Source organism: Bos mutus, chromosome 18, assembly GCF_027580195.1.
Source record: "Bos mutus isolate GX-2022 chromosome 18, NWIPB_WYAK_1.1, whole genome shotgun sequence".
Classification (NCBI taxonomy): Eukaryota; Metazoa; Chordata; class Mammalia; order Artiodactyla; family Bovidae; genus Bos; species Bos mutus.
In genome coordinates this window covers 12,551,912-12,569,142 of record NC_091634.1, presented here as the reverse complement: position 1 = coordinate 12,569,142, position 17,231 = coordinate 12,551,912, and the positions used below count along the sequence as shown (strand labels likewise).

General features: G+C 44.0%; 1 long non-coding RNA gene across 24 annotated transcripts in view; it reads left to right on the top strand.

Annotated features, from left to right (window-relative positions):
• Window positions 1–17,231, top strand: part of LOC138991767 (uncharacterized) — a 57,307-nt gene that overhangs the window by 16,504 nt on the left and 23,572 nt on the right. For 9 of the 24 annotated variants that reach the window (XR_011467654.1, XR_011467655.1, XR_011467646.1 and 6 more), the window contains 5 exons: window positions 1,724–1,892; window positions 3,678–7,128; window positions 8,154–8,255; window positions 11,007–11,211; window positions 14,636–15,516. This is a non-coding gene — a long non-coding RNA (uncharacterized lncRNA). The remainder of the gene's footprint in view (window positions 1–1,723; window positions 1,893–3,677; window positions 7,129–8,153; window positions 8,256–11,006; window positions 11,212–14,635; window positions 15,517–17,231) is intronic. The other 15 variants (XR_011467651.1, XR_011467637.1, XR_011467652.1 and 12 more) reach the window with 5 other exon arrangements.

The window sequence follows — 17,231 nt, the reverse complement described above, 5'->3', positions numbered from 1 at the left end:
GAAAATAACAACTATAAATTCAAAATAAAACGCTTAAAAAACCCAATTCCCTGAAATTTCTGGATAGTGAATAAAGCAGGCAGATACTGAAGGGGGCCAGAGGAAGATAATTTCATGTGTTTTTTTTTTTTTTTATATATATATATATACACACACACACACACACACACACTTATGGGCCTGAAAGCAGGTGCCCTGGAAGGTGCCATGGAGGCAGATAAAACCCAGGTAGAAACATTGGTATTTTTCTGACTTGAAGGACCAAGGAACAGAGTTTAGGGTAATTATAACATCTGATGGTAGTGATGGCAAAATATTGAAAGAGGAGAGAGACAGAGAGGGGGAGCCCCAAATTCTATGTATAAACACTGTCCGAATTTCTGACTGCTTTTTGAACTGTTTATGTGCTGGAAAATTCCAAGTGGTGTCAGCTAAGACTAAAAGAACTGAAATAAGATTCAGAGCTGAACATTTGAACTCAGCCAAGGTAACTGCTCCCTGAAAATGAAACAAATCAATATTCTTCAACAGAACATCACAGAACCCAGAGTCTCTACAATGTATCACTTGCAGCATTCAGGATAAAATCCAAAATTACGAGGTATATGAAGATATAGGAAAATATAACCATACTCGGAGAAGGAAATGGCAACCCACTCCAGTGTTCTTGCCTGGAGAATCCCAGGGACGGGGGAGCCTGGTGGGCTTCCGTCTATGGGGTCACACAGAGTCGGACATGACCGAAGCGACTTAGCAGCACCATGAACTTAGTAACTCGAAGGTTGATGTCATTCTCCCAAATTGGCGGTTGGAGAGCCAGGGTGCAATATATCCCTATGAATGATGCTCATAATATGAGTTAAGAGCATCAAGAGGGGGGAATGAAGAAGGAATTCATAGGGCCTGGACTCCATCTTAGGCTTGTTCATGCTGATCATGCTCGGCCACCTTTCCAACGGACTCTGAACTCTGTGTTTAGTGCCTACGAAAACAACAACAGAAGGATAAGACCCCTTCCAGACCGGGGAACCTTGAAGATCATATCTAGGTTACTCATCGCCTAAGAGAAAACATACACTAATCACCCCTTTCTCCAGACAGGCCATAAATTTTTCTGTATCTATCGGAGTGTAACCTCAGATGTATTGATTATTGGCTAATTGTTTGACTGTTTGAACACATGAGCACATAGCACGTGAATGATGGGGTTATTGGGATTGTATTTTCCTTGGTTTATGTAAGTCTCAAGGAATTTGGAGTGGTGGGTTCAGACACGTACACATGGGGTATAAAAGATTTTCACAAATGCTGGTCGGGGTCCTTGGCTGAGAGGAGACTCTGCCTTGGGCCCACCGGTGTAATAAACTGCACTCCACTGTCAAAAAAAAAAAAATATATATATATATATATAACCATACTCAAGAGAAAAGGCAATTGATGGAGAACAACCCTAGCATGACCCTAATTTTGGAGTTTAGCAGACAAAACTTAAAAAAACACCGGTTATGTCTTATGCTCAAGGATGTCAAAATGGTGTTGAGATACAAGAGGTATTGACTATAATTCTGATCCTGAGACTCTTTGAAAGTGGTTGAATGAGTAACTTGCATTGGAGAAAGTATTAAGAAAGAGAGCTGTGCTCTTGAAAGACTATTTGGTGTAGGACTGGGAAATGGAGAGAAAATTTGGACAAATGGTTCATTTATTAACCAACTGTTCATAGAACACCTGCTGAAGTGGCCAGGATGGCAGAGCAGGAAGACCCTGAGCATACCTTCTTCTACAGACACACCAAAATTACAACTATTTACAGAGCAACAATTGATAAGAAAGGCCTGAAGACTAGCAGAAAAGATCTTCAGCTACAAGTATAAAGAAGGAACCACAATGAGGTGGGTAGGACAGGCAGAAATGTAGTGTAGTCAAGACCTATACCCCTAGGTGGGCAACCCACAAACAGGAGGATAATTACAGTTGTAGAGATGCTTACCAAGGACCAAGGGGTTCCAAACCTCAAACTCCCCAACTAGGAAGTCCAGCAGCAGGAAGATGAGCCCCCAGAATGTTTGACTTTGAAGGCCAGTGGAGGTTACTTCAAGTCATGAGCCATGGCCAAAGTTTCTGGGTTTCTTTTTTAAGCCATCCAGTTTTTGATACTTTGACTTGGTACCTAGGAAGCTTTTCCATTGGTTCCTTGGGCTTCCCTGGTGGCTCAGACAGTAAAGAATATGCCTGCAATGCAGGAGACCTGGGTTCAAGCCCTGAGTTGGGAAGATCCTCTGAAGAAGGAATGGCCACCTGCTCCACTCTTCTTCCCTGGAGAATTCCATGAACAGAGGAGACAGGTGGGCTACAGTCCATGGGGTCAAAAGAGTTGGACACAGCTGAGGGACCAACTCTGTTTACACTAGGAAGCTACCAGGCTTAGCAAGTTAATACATCCATTAACAGAAAAATGGATAAGAAAAATATGGTATATCCATACAATTGAATTTTATTCAGCCACAAAAAGGAATAAAGTACTGTTCCATGCTATCACTAGCAGGAAACTTGAAAACATTACACTAGGCAAAAGAAGCCAGTCACACAAACTATCACATGATTGTATGATTCCATTTACATGAAAGTCAAGAATAGAGAACCTGTAGAGATAGAAAGTTGGAGAAGGTGATGGCACCCCACTCCAGTACTCTTGCCTGGAGAATCCCAGGGATGGGGGAGCCTGGTGGGCTGCTGTCTATGGGGTCGCACAGAGTCAGACACGACTGAAGCAACTTAGTAGCAGCAGCAGCAGAGATAGAAAGTAGATTAATTGTTGCTTAGGATGGGAAGTGGGGTGACAGAATAGGGGAGTGACATCTAGGAGGTATGAAGTTTATTATTATTTTGCCACACTGTGAGGCAGGCATGTGGGATCTTAAGTTTCCAGACTAGGGATCGAATCTGTACCCCCTGCAGTGGAAACACAGAGTATTAACCAGTGGACCAGCAGGGAGTTCCTTATATTTGAGGTGATGAAAATGTTCTAAAATCGACTGTGGTGATGATTGCATCTATCTACGAATGTATCAAAGAACATTTAATTGTACACTTTAAGTGGGTGGATTTTTATGACCTGTGAATATCTCAGTAAAACCTTTCAGGACTAGGGAAGTGGTACAGTGGATCAGAATCTGCCTGCCAAAGCAGGGGATGAAGTTTCCATCCCTGGTCTGGAAAGATTTCACAGGCCACAGGGCAACTAAGCCCACATGCCACAACTACTGAGCCCAAGCTCTAGCACCCTCAAGCTGCAGCTGCTGAGCCCACAAGGTGCAACTGCAAGCCTGTGTGCCTAGAGGCTGTGCTCTGGGACGAAACAGGCCACTGCAGTGAGAAGCCCACGCACCTCGATGAAGAGTGGTTCCTGCTCGGGGCAACTAGAGAAAGCCCACTCATAGCATTGAAGACCCAGCACAACCAAAAATAAATTATAAAAGAAGAAAAAAAAAAACTTCTCAGACCCCCCCTCCAAAAAAAAACTAGCAAAGAAAGTGTTTGCTCTGACTCATATATCCTGATTGATTCTTCCTACCAGTGACATATAAAGACAATTGATTCACCTAGTTTCTGAGAAGAATTTACTCCAAGGAAATAAAAAGATACATCAATTCTCCAATCTTTTTTTTTAATTTTAGCCGTACCACTTGGCCTTTTCACACTGCTCATGGGGTTCTCAAGGCAAGACAAGAATACTGAAGTGGTTTGCCATTCGTGACTGAACTGAACTGATACCGTCTGGCGTATGGGATCTTAGTTCCCTGACCAGGGATGGAACCCTCGCCCCCTGCATTGGAAGCGTGACCTAACTACTGGATTGCCAGGGACGTCCCCTCTCAAACCTTATTCATACTACCTGGTGTCACCCCAAACCCTTGGGCTTCTCTTCTTATATCATAGCCTTTGACACTATCCTGTCCTTTCATCAGAGTCCTGGCCACTCTGGCTGTTATTGTCCCGAAATAAGTCAGTCTGTCTCACTGGACTGTGAGCCCCGTGTGGTCACTGAGTGAATGTAACCTTGTCATCATTAAGTAATCAGGTCCTTCTACAGGGACCTATTTAGAACAGGGATGTGTGTTGAATGTTGAATGAATAGCCCTTGGAATTTCTAGGAAGTTTCTAATTTGACTCTCCTCACCGATAAATGAAGGCTCTCTTGAGGGTCTTGAGTTCTTCCCAGAGAAAGTCCAGCAATTCTCTGCCCTGCTTCATGTATTAAACTTGTACATAAGATAAGTTGAGCAAGATTTTCACAACTAAAAATGTTAGATGACCACTGGCCCGTACACTTATAAGGGTATTTGTAGCTTTGAAGTTCTGTGTTCATCAAAGATGTACCAACGCTTTAATGATGTGTGTTTGTGTGTCTATGTCTGTTGCGGTCATGGAGATGAGCCATTAAGATGTCCCTTCAAGAAAGAACTTGCCATTTAGCTGCAAGGAGTGCAGTGAGCTGACTGCCTCCAGCTGCAGCACCTTCAGGATCCACCTTGTCTCGGAGCAATGTGGAGCAAAGTTACCCTTCCAGTAACTGATGGTTTTAGTCTCTTACTGCCCAGCTCTTCTTCCTCCCATCTTTCCTTTCATAGATGTCAGATCTATATCCTGGTCTGAAGACTTTTCCTGACCCATTCTACTTTCTTCCTCTTTTGTCTTTCACACACATTGCCCTCCAATAAAATGATGCAGCTGTGTCTAAACCTCTGTTTTCCCAGAGGACTCAGTTTACCTCCTGTCTGTCACGGCCTTTGTTCTCTGGCATGTGTGTGCATGCGTGCTAAGTCGCTTCAGTCGTGTCTGACTCTTTGCAACCCCATGGACTGTAGCCCTCCAGGCTTCTCTGTCCATGGGATTTCCCAGGCAAGAATAGTGGAGCGGGTTGCCGTGCCCTCCTCCAGGGGATCCTCCTGACCCAGGAATCGAACCCGTGTCTCTTTTGTCTCCTGCATTGGCAGATGGGTTCTTTACCACTGGTGCCACCTGGGAAGCCTATACCCTGTCTCAAAACTCTCTTCCAGTTTTGAGAAAACCCCCTATTGGATGCCTCTTTATCAGAGGAAAGTCTTTGCCTCCCACCACAGCAGCTGAATGGGTGCTATGAATTCTTCCTCGCCACATCCTGACTGTGGCTTGGCTAACTGGATCATCCTGCTGGGAACTTTGACTCTTGCTGGAGGAAGTGACACAGAAACACAGACACAATTAGGAAGTTGTCCACAGTGATTTCAGTGGGTCAAGAGTTCCAAGGCAGTTCAGTGCCGGGGGGCTGGGTGGGTGGCAATGGCAGCAGCAGCCCCTCGCCAGATGATTCTGGCCATTCCTTTGGGTGATGTTCTCTTGACCCAGCTGTTTTTTTTTTTTTTGCTACTCATATTCTTTGCCTGGCTTTCCAGAATTCACATAGATTTTGTGAGCGAACCAATCATCTTCCAGTAGCCAGCAGACTTTTCTACTTAAAATAGCCAATGACATTTGATGTTGATTAAAAATAGGAACCTTGGCTGTTAGGGGACTTGGGAGTCTCTGGCGGGGGGTGTCATGGTGAGAAGGAAGTTGTAAAGGATGAGCTGTTATCCGTAGAGTGATACTCGAACCCCCTCTTTCTCTCATGCCCTACCTTCAATACAGCAGCAAACGCACTCTCATGTTTTTGTTGTTTAATCTCTCAGTCGTGTCTGACTCTTTGCAACCCCATGGACTGTAGCCCTCCAGGCTCCTCTGTCCATGGGATTCTCCAGGCAAGAACACTGGAGTGGGTTGCTGTGCCCTCCTCCAGAGCATCTTCCTGACCCAGGGATTGAATCTGTGTCTCTTGTGTCTCCTGTGTTGGTAGGTGGATTCTTTATCACTGAGCCATCTGGGAAGCCCCTGCAGTCTGGTGCATCGTAAGAAATTCCAAATCTGTCATTTTCTCCCTACCTCCACTGGTTCTACTGTGTCTGAGTCAACATTGCTGCTTGTCGTAGCTTCCTAGTTGGTCCTTGCTCTGGCCCTTACTCCCTCCCTCAGTTTATTCATTGAATAACAGCTAGCACAAGCCATTTAAAACATGTCAATACATGCCATCCTATGTTCCCCAACCTTCCCAAAGACCTCCATTGCACTCAAGTCCTCACCAAGGCCCCACATAATCTGGCCTTTTAACCCTATGCCCTCATTTCACTCACTCCTATGCTCTCCATTCCTCCTCTACTCCAGCCATACCTGTCTGCTTGTGGGTTCATCAGCACACACCCAGTCTTTTGCCTTATGGGTCTCCCCTTTTTTAATTGTTCTGCCAGGAACATTCCCTCCCCAGATACCTGAACAGCTTGCTCCTTATGGCCTTGTGAAACCACCCATGCCACCGATTTAAAATTCCAATTCTGGAATTTTTTTTTCTTTTCTCCCTTTTTTTGAGAATTATTTATTTGGCTGCACCAGGTCTTAGTTGCGGCATGCAAGCTCTTAGTTGTAGCTTGTGGGATTTAGTTTCCTGGTCAGAGATTGAACCCAGCTCCCCTGCACTGGGAGCTCAGAGTCTTAGCCATTGGACTACCAGGGAAATCCCTACTTTGCTTTTCTAATGCACCACACCATTTAAAACTTTTATTATGTTTATTCTTCATTATCTACCTTTGGTCATTACCGGGGAAAGGTCAACGGAACAGCATAAAGACATGGAGGTCTACAATAAGAATTTGGTACAGATAGAAACCTAGGTGGAGGTGAACAAATGAACTTAAAATCTGCAAGCTTTTGCCAAAGTCTTGGCCAGGGCATTGCCTTTCTGCTGGATGTAGAAGATACACAGCTCCATATTTTGGGGTGACCCCTGCTGACCTGTGTCCCATGACAGTGTAATGGTGTTTTCTCTTAGGATTGTTGTGAGAACTGAAGGGGGATGAAGAGGTTGGGTGCGCCTGGACACTTGGGCGGAGCTCTGTTCTCCGACGGTTCCTTCCACGTCCAATAGGAGGCGCTCAGCGGACCATGAAGCAGAGCTCGTAGGTCGGAGGGATGTTGCCAAAGCCTGAGACCTTGGGCGTGATGTCGATGTCAGCAGGTGGCACCAGAGAGCGTAGGGAGAAGTTCTGAAGGATGGAGGTGAAGTAGAGGAAGAGTTCCATGCGGGCCATGGCCTCCCCCAGGCAGATGCGCTTTCCTGTGGGCACAGAGAGGGGATAAAGTGGGTGGGGGAATAGTGGGGAGAAGCAGACCCGCACGGGTTAGCAGAAGCATGGAGAGGATTCGGGTCTCACCACCGCTTAGCCTCAGCTGCCTCCTCTGCATCTCTGGGGTCATGATAACACCCACTTTTTAAGGTTATAAAGATGCAGTGGGTTTCTACAGTTCATGCTCTGCTAGGATCTTCCACGTATAGGGGACTCAACACGTGGAAGCTACTTCTCTGATGGCGCAAATTCCAACAGATTCTAAGACAGAACGGTTGTAAAAGGATCCAGGCATTTAAAGTCTTTTCATTTCTGGTTCTTTTAAAGGTTTAGGAAGTGCCTGCAAGGTGCCAGACACTAGTGAGGGAAAACAAAAGCTCACACTTAAATAGTGCTGGATCTACAAAAAATAAGAAGTGAATGTATATATATGTGTAACTGATTCACTTTGCTGTACAGCAAATACTAACACTACCTTGTAAATCAACTATACTCCAATACAGATTTTTTTTTAAAAAAATGCTGGCTGTTTGTCAATCACTCTTCCAATGCTTTGGAGAGATTAATCTCCATTTTACAGATTGGGAGCTGAAGTAACTCATTCATGGCCCCACTGATGGTGTTTTAAGTGGTCGAGTGTGTTGCACTGACACCAGGTTCAATATAGCTTACACTTAAAATACGATTTTTCAAAGATATTGTGTTATGAGTTAACCAAGCTGCTGTTTATTGGGTAAATCTTTCCTGCTACCTGTTTTATACTGTCTGCAAAATAAGAATCTTTTAACATTTTTAAGTGGTTAAAAAATCAGGAGAAAAATAATATTTTGTGACATGTGAAAATTAAAATTCAAGTATTGATGTGCATAGTTTTTAAAATTTTGCATCCATCACAGACATGCTTTTTTCTTTTTATTGTTTTTTTTTTTTTTTTTTGCCATGCTATGCGGCTTTCAGGATCTTCTATCCCCCACCAGGGATTGAACCTGGCCCCATGCTGTGGAAGCTTGGAGTCCTAACAACTGGATCACCAGAGAATTCTCCAGGATGGCTCAGCAGGTAAAGAAACTGCCTGCGATACAGGCGACATGGGTTCAATCCCTGGGACGGAAAGATCCCCTGGAGGAGGAAACGGCAACCCATTCCAGTATTCTGGCCTGGAAAATTCCACAGACAGATGAGCCTGGTGGGCAACAGCTCATGGGGTTGCAGAGTCGGACACGACTCAGTATCAGCATCATTGTTTATGAATGTCTGTGGGTGCTTTCACAGCACAATGGTGTAGGCTGCATAGTTCAGATAAAGACCAGCAAAACCTAAAATAGTTTATATTTTGGCCCTTACAAAAAGTATGCTGGCCTCTCTTTAGTGCAATTACTTTTCTTATTATCAGAGTCCATGGTCCTGATATTCCATCATTCTGGAATTCTGGGATTCTAGTATTGTACGAGTCTATGAAATAGCACCCAGCTTCCCATTCAAACCTGAATGTCAAATACAGACCAATGATTGGGGGACATACCTAGCGTGTTTCTGCAGAGCTGGTGGGGGTATGGGGGACTCAGACCATAGACACCTACCAGAGGAAAAAGGCAGAAAGGCTTCATTCTTCTTGAAGTGGCCCTGCTCGTCCAGGAAGTGTTGTGGATAGAAGGCATCTGGGTAGCGAAAGTACTTGGGGTCTTTGAGGACAGAGCCAAGAAGAGGAAAGACGTCGGTGCCCTGGGGTGAAGATGGGCTCAGTTAGGAGAAATCAGCGTTGGAGTATGGAGAATGGTAGGGACCCAGGAGGAGTGGGGTACAGTGGGGTACAGGAGGAGGGAGGGATGAGAACGGAGGTGCAGCTCCACCTTGGGCAGAATGTAGCCTCGGAAATGAGTGTCCCGGATGACATTATGGGGGACGCCCATGGGCACGATATCTGTGAGTCTCTGGATCTCATGGATCACGGCATCTGTGTAGGGCATTTTGGCCCGGTCATCAACACTTGGGATCCGGTGTGGTCCAATCACCTGGTCAATCTCTTCATGGATCTTGGCTGGAAAAAACCAGAACACACAGCAGACAAAGATGCAGGAGGTATTTCTGGAGGCCAGGATTGGGTCATAGGTTTGTGTCTTCAGCTCCATATGTATTTGGACTGTCTCTTTATTCTTAATTCCTGACACATTGGTGGGGCTGATAAACACTCTTTCCAGTAGTCATGTACGGATGTGAGAGTTGGACCATAAAGAAGGCTTAGTGCCAAAGAATTGATGCTTTTGAATTGTGGTGCTGAAGACTCTTGAGAGTCCCTTGGACAGCAAGAAGATCAAACCAGTCATTCCTAAAGGAGACCAACCCTGCATATTCACTGGAAGAACTGATGCTGAAGCTGAAGCTCTGATACTTTGGCCACCTGATGCAAAGAGCCGATTCATTGGAAAAGACCCTGATGCTGGGAAAGATTGAAGGCAGGAGAAGGGGGCAACAGAGGATGAGATGGTTGGATTGCATCACTGACTCAATGGTGAGTTTGAGCAAACTCTGGAAAGACATATCTGGAGATACTGAAGGACAGAGAAACCTGGTGTGCTGCAGTCCATGGGGTTGCAAAGAGTCAGACACGACTTAGTGACTGAACAACAACAACAATGCATAAAGCCCATGCAGTTGTAAATTGCACATGTAGTCCAGTATGCAAGTAATTGAGGTGTCCATTAGATATTGGATGATTTAGATTAGTAAAAGACAACTCAGACAATGAAGGAGAAACTAGATGAGTCTGAATGGAAATGTTAGTCTCTCCCATTTTCTGTAACAAGAGAAATCTGTTTGTTTTGAATTACATTAGAAGGTGTGCTCAGGTCCTCACTTGTGTCCAACTCTTTGTGACCCTGTGGACTATATATAGTCTGCCAGGCTCCTCTGTCCATGGGATTCTCCAGGCAAGAATACTAAGGTGGGTTGCCATTCCCTCCTCCAGGGGATCTTCCTGACTCAGGGATCCAACTCGCATCTCCTGCATTGCAGGCAGATTCTTTACCGCTGATTCACTGGGGAAGCCACATTAGAAGGGAGAGGGGCCAAAACTGGGAATTTTCCTTTGGTAGTAAATGAGTTCTCATTACTGGAGTTACCCAACCAGACCAGATTACAGTTTACTGGGGATGGATTCTATTTGATCCTGCCACTACAGTTGGCCAAATAGTGGCCATCAAAGATACTACCTCCTAATCCCTGGAACCTGGGGATGTTACCTTACATGACCAAGGACTCCTGGCAGATATAATTAACTTAAGGGTTTTGAGATGGGGAGATTATTCTGAATAATCCATATTGGCTCTAAAAGTAACCACAAGTGTTTGTATAAGAAGGAGGCAGAAAGGTCAGAGTCAGAGAAGGAGATGTGACAATGGATATAAAGAGAGATTTGAAGATGTAATACTGCTGGCTTTGGAAATGGAGCCCAGGAACGCAAGAAATACATTTCTAAAGGTTGGAAAAGGCAAGGAGTCAGATCAACCCTGGTTTGACCCAGTGAAAGCCTATTTGAACTTCTGAAGTCCAGAACTGTAAGTAATAGATTATTGTGGCTTTAAGCTACTAAGTTTCTCATAACTCACCACATTAGAAACTATCTTGTTGTAATTCAGTCACTAAGTCATGTCTGATTCTTTGCGACCTCATGGACTATAACACGCCAGGCTTCCCTGTCCTTCACAGTCTCCCAGAGTTTGCTCAGAGTCATGTCCGTTGTGTCAGTGATGCTATCTATAACCATCTCATCCTCTGCCGCCCCCTTCTCCTTTTGCCTTCTATCTTTCCCAGCATCAGGGTCTTTGCATCAGGTGGCCAAAGTATTGGATAAGACACCATGACAGGCACCAAGCAGAAGATGAAATTAAATGACTTTCCAAGCCGGAGATTCTAAGATTCCACATCCTGAGGTTCTAAAGTGTGAAGAGTTGAAAGCTGTGGGATTCTAAAGTTTCAGGATGGTGTCTTCTTTCCTGTGGGGAATGAGGTCTGCCAGGTAAGCGGCTCAGGTGGACACTCACCTTCCACCTCAGGATGCTTCATCATGAGCAGCAATCCATAGCGGAGTGTAGAGCTCACTGTCTCAGTGCCAGCGAAAAAGAGATTGAGGGTTGTCAGGACCAAATTCTTGAGGTTGAATTCTGTGTGGGGGTTGTTTTTATCCTGAAAATGAGAGAGATGATAAATAGACTCACCATCTTCTGCCTTCATCTCGTTTTCTCCCTGTGTATAAGGTAGAGCTTTGTGAAAACACAACAGATGGGTGACCCAGGTGAGTATGTGGGAGAGGAAACAGTCAGAGCAAAGGTCCTGAGCCAGAGGTGTGTCTGGTGAGGAACGACAAAGAGGAGGCCAGTGTAGCTGTCAGGATAGTTGGAATGTAGTGAACAATGGGGAGAATGAGGGAGAGGGAAGTGGAGATTGCCTTGTCAGATTTGAAAGTTCTAAGACATTAGGGCACATGATTTCAAACTGCTGAAGGACTTCCCTGGTGGTCCAGTGGTGAGGAATCTGCCTTGCAATTCAGGGGTTGCAGGTTTGATCCCTGGTCGGGGAAGTAAGATCCCAAGTGCCTTGGAGCTACTGATCTCTCATGCACATGCTGCAATTAAGACCCAACACAGCCAAACCAATGAATAAAAAATAAATAAAGGTCAGATTTCAATCAAATATCTGTCCAAAACAAAAAACAAAAAACCTGCTGAGTACAGAGGTTCTACAGTAGAAAAATAGAAATTTGTAACTTTATAAAATCCTAAGAATCCATGATGCAGAGTTACTAAGCTTCTAAATTGCCATATCTCTAAGACTTTATTTAAAAATTTTTGAAAAAAAATTTTTTTCACCATTGAGGATAATGTTTTCTGTGGGTTTGTCATATATAGCTTTTATTATGTTGAGGTATGTTCCTTCTATGCAGAAGGCAATGGCACCCCACTCCAGTACTCTTGCCTGGAAAATCCATGGACGGAGGAGCCTGGTGGGCTGCAGTCCATGGGGTCGCTAAGAGTCGGACTTGACTGAGCGACTTCACTTTCACTTTTCTCTTTCATGCATTGGAGAAGGAAATGGCAATCCACTCCAGTATTCTTGCCTGGAGAATCCCAGGGACGGTGGAGCCTGGTGGGCTGCCGTCTATGGGGTCACACAGAGTCAGACACGACTGAAGCGACTTAACATAACATAACATGTTCCTTCTATTCCTGCTTTCTGGAGGGTTTTTATCATAAATGGATGTTGAATTTTGTCAAAGGCTTTCTCTGCATCTATTAAGATAATCATATGGTTTTTATTTTTCAATTTGTTAATGTGGTGTATTACATTGATTGATTTGCCGATATTGAAAAATCCTTGCATCCCTGGGATAAAACCCACTTGGTCATGATGTATGATCTTTTTAATATGTTGTTGGATTCTGTTTGCTAGAATTTTGTTAAGGATTTTTGCATCTATGTTCATCAGTGATATTGGCCTGTAGTTTTCTTTTTTTGTAGCATCTTTGTCAGGTTTTGGTATTAGGGTGATGGTGGCCTCATAGAATGAGTTTGGAAGTTTACCTTCCTCTGCAATTTTCTGGAAGAGTTTGAGTGCGATAGGTGTTAGCTCTTCTCTATATTTTTGGTAGAATTCATCCTTGAAGCCATCTGGTCCTGGGCTTTTGTTTGCTGAAAGATTTCTGATTACAGTTTCAATTTCCGTGCTTGTGATGTGTCTGTTAAGATTTTCCATTTCTTCCTGGTTCAGTTTTGGAAAGTTGTACTTTTCTAAGAATTTGTCCATTTCTTCCAAGTTGTCCATTTTATTAGCATATAATTGCTGATAGTAGTCTCTTATGATCCTTTGTATTTCTGTGCTGTCTGTTGTGATCTCTCCATTTTCATTTCTAATTTTGTTGATTTGATTTTTCTCCCTTTGTTTCTTGATGAGTCTGGCTAATGGTTTGACAATTTTATTTAACTTCTCAAAGAACCAGCTTTTAGCTTTGTTGATTTTTGCTATGGTCTCTTTTGTTTCTTTTGCATTTATTTCTGCCCTAATTTTTATGATTTCTTTCCTTCTACTAACCTGGGGTTCTTCATTTCTTCCTTTTCTAGTTGCTTTAGATGTAGACTTAGGTTATTTATTTGACTTTTTTCTTGTTTCTTGAGGTAAGCCTGTATTGCTATGAACCTTTCCCTTAGCACTGCTTTTACAGTGTCCCATAGGTTTTGGGTTGCTGTGTTTTCATTTTCATTCATTTCTATGCATATTTTGATTTCTTTTGTGATTTGTTGATTATTCAGCAGCGTGTTGTTCAGCCTCCATATGTTTGAATTTTTAATAGTTTTTCTCCTGTAATTGAGATCTAATCTTACTGCATTATGGTCAAAAAAGATGCTTGGAATGATTTCAATTTTTTAAAATTTACCAAGGCTAGATTTATGGCCCAGGATGTGATCTATCCTGGAGAAGGTTCCATGTACACTTTAGAAAAAGGTGAAAATCGATTTCTTAGCCACACCACGTGGCATATGGAATCTTAGTTCCCCAACCAGGGGTAGAAACCACACCCCCTGCATTGGAAGCTGGGAAGACATTAAACTTTTAATTTTAAAGTTTAAACTCCAAAGCTTAGACTTTAAATGTTTCAGCTCAGCAAATTCTAAGACTCTAAAAATGCATTCTACTTTGCTGTATATGCAAGTCTCTGGTGTATCGGATTAGAAAGGTGTACGATTTTAAGTTTCTATGTTCTTAGAAGTTTTAGCTTCAAAGTTTGACAGTGTAAGAGTTTATACCTTAACAGTTTCTATATCTCATCTATAAATAAAAGCCAACCTGGTGAAACAATGTTTGGCCCTTGACATACTGTCATCAATATGTTTACAGATGAGTCTAAAGTTGTAGGCACTAAGGATTGGGGAGATGAGAGGAAAGGACTGGGGGCACAGGAAGAGGTACCTGGTGCATCTTGATGAGGAAGCAATCAATGAAGTCCCGAGGGTTCTGGGGGTCAAGCGATGCTTCGTTGATCTTGACCTTGGAGGCAATGAAGTCCTTGAGCTCCTCTATCAAGTAGTAGATGCGATTGTGTCTTCCTGGCAAATATTGCATGATTCCAGAATACATGTCATATAACTGTGGGGAATAAGCAAAGGATGTTTGTTAGCAATGGGTACCAGAGGCCAGCCTGGGCTGAATCTGGAATCCAACAGCTGGGCTTAGCATCCAGCACGGGGTCTGAGAATTGCATGAGGCTATTTGCTTCTTGGAGACCCAGGGCATCTTGATTCTTGCCTCCCAAGATTGTGGGGAGGAGTTAGTGAGGAAAAGGCAGGGGCTTAGTTAACAGAGGTTGAGGGGTGGACAGAGAGGTGACTGATGGGCACCTGGGCCCAGGATGTGCTCATTTCTATGAAACTCTGGTTGATCATTTGCAGCAACTTCAGGAACTGCTGGTCCTCATAGTCAAAGCGGCTTCCAAAGACGACGGAACTGATGACGTTGGAGACAGTGCGGCTCAGGAAGAAAGTAGGTTCGATGCGAGCCCCTGAATAATGGAAGTTGGAGGCCATGAGTAGGAACATGGAATGTGACATCAGGTTGGTTTAATAAGCACCTGAGGGACTTCCCTGGTGGTCCAGTGGCTGAGACTCCACGCTCCCAGTGCAGGGGGCCTGAGTTTAATTCCTGGTTTGGAAACTGGATCCCACATGCTGCCACTAAAGATCTTGTGTGCTTCAGCTAAGACCCGGTGCAGCCAAATAAATACATAAAAATATGTGAAGATTAAAAAAATAGCCACCTCATTGGTTCATGAAAATTCAATGTTAATTATCCATGTGAAATACTTAGCACAGTGCCTGACATGTAATAAACATGTGAGAGATGCTGGTGGAGCTGAATCCTTATTTTTTGTTATTAGAAGTTAATTGTACTGGGACTTCCCTTGTGGTACAGTGGATAAGAATCTGCCTGCCAATGCAGGGGACACAGGTTCCATCCCTGGTCTGGGAAGATTCCATGTGCTGAGGAGCCAGTAAGCCAGAGCACCACAACTACTGAGCCTGAGTGCTCTAGAGCCTGAGAGCTGCAACCACTGATCCTGTGCGCTGCAACTACTGAAGCCCGCTCGCTCGTCAAGAGCCTGTGCTCTGCGATGAGAAGCCCGCACACCACAACGAAGAGTGATCCCTGCTCGCTGCAACTAGAGACAGCCTGCACAGAAATGAAGAACCAGTGCAGCCAAAAATATTCAAAAAAGAAGAAAAAAAAGAAGCTAACTGTCCTGGAGAGTCACAAATTTTGGAAAGAAGTGGAGGTAAGGGGCGCATTAAAAAATAGAAAAGAATGGCTAGATTCGGTCTATCTCTACCAATGATTCCATCTGCACTATTTAAAATAAAATTCTTCCTCTGGCCTCAGCTGCACCAGCTATAAAACGAGATGCTGGTCAAGCCAGTGGGTATGGGGACAATTTCCCTAAAGCAATGTATATAATCACAGTTAGCTTTGCAAATAATTTCTAGGGGTTCCTGAGTATACAGAATCTTTATGCAGACCATTTTGCATCCATGGAGCCCAAGGGAGGAGTCTAATGTAGAGAAATATGTCTCTATTTCTGTATATAATCTATTCATCTCTGTATTTCTCAGCCTCTGTGTCTTTTTTCATTAGACCCCAGACATTCCAGATCTTATTTCTGGGTGCATCATGGATCTCTTTAAAAATGTAATGGTGTAATGTTTTAGATTCCCAAGTTGAAAAAGTTTTAAAAATCTTTCACAAAAATGTAAATATATGTAACACAACTGAACTATACACTTAGAACAGTTTGTTGTTGTTCGGTCGCCAGTCATGTCCCACTTTTTGGGACCCCATGGACTGCAGCACACCAGGCCTTCCTGTCCCTCATCATCTCCTGGACTTGGCCCACATTCATGTCCATTGCATCGGTGATGCCATGCAACCATTTCATCCTCTCATGCCCTCAGAAATAGAGTGGCAAATTTTTGCATTATATGGTTTTTACCCAAATTACATGTTTTTGTATGTGTATGTGTGAATGTATACCTAGTTAGATAGATAAATTTAAACATACCACCACAAAAAGGCATAAACTCATATTGCCAAAGTCTGTACAGGATACGAGGAGCTCAAAAACTCCTTAAGATCCACTGACTCAAGTCCCTGGACAAGGGATCTCTAAGGGTCTTTCATGTTAATTTTAACATGGAATCTGGCTAGAAATCTCAGTAAATCCTTCATCTTCTTCATCCTTTCCCACTCCCAATCTTTCTCCCACTAAAGCCCATCTTCTCATGACTGAGCTCTCTATCCCCCACCCCGCCAAGTCCCCTGGTACCCTTCCGGCTGGTGTCACACATACCCTTGGTCTTGCGTAATTCCACTAGTAGGAAGCCAGCCTCCTCCTGGATCCGCTCCTCAATGCTCCTCTTTCCCATCCCGAAGTCCCGAAGAATGGTCAGGGAGAAGCGTCGGAGAATCCTCCATCGTTCTCCGTTAGCCAGCGCTACACCTGCCAGGATTTCAGGGTCAGGCTCCTGTCTCCCCTCTTGTCTGTGCCCAGCTCTGTGCTGGACTGGGAGGGTGCCAGGATATGACAGCTGTAAACGTTCCCCTTGGGGATGCCTCTTTCAACCTTCCAGGCTTAATGGGGAAACTAAAGTTCCTTCCCTACTGGACTCCCCAAAACAGCCCAAGACTGAGACGAAGGAAAAGAAATCAGGCTAATAATGACTGTGGGAGATTAAGGAGAGTTTCTTACAGGCTAGAGACCTGGAACTGGATAAATGCATATAATGGATGGATGCCTAGGAATATGGGGGGAGATATAGACAGAATGGGCTTCCCTGGTGGCCCAGTGGTAAAGAATCTGCCTGCAATGCAGGAGCCACAGGAGATGAGAGTTCTGTCCCTGGATCAGAAAGATCCCCTAGAGGAGAGCATGGCAACACATTCCAGTATTCTTGCCTGGAGAATCCCATGGACAGAGGAGCCTGGTGGGCTAGGGTC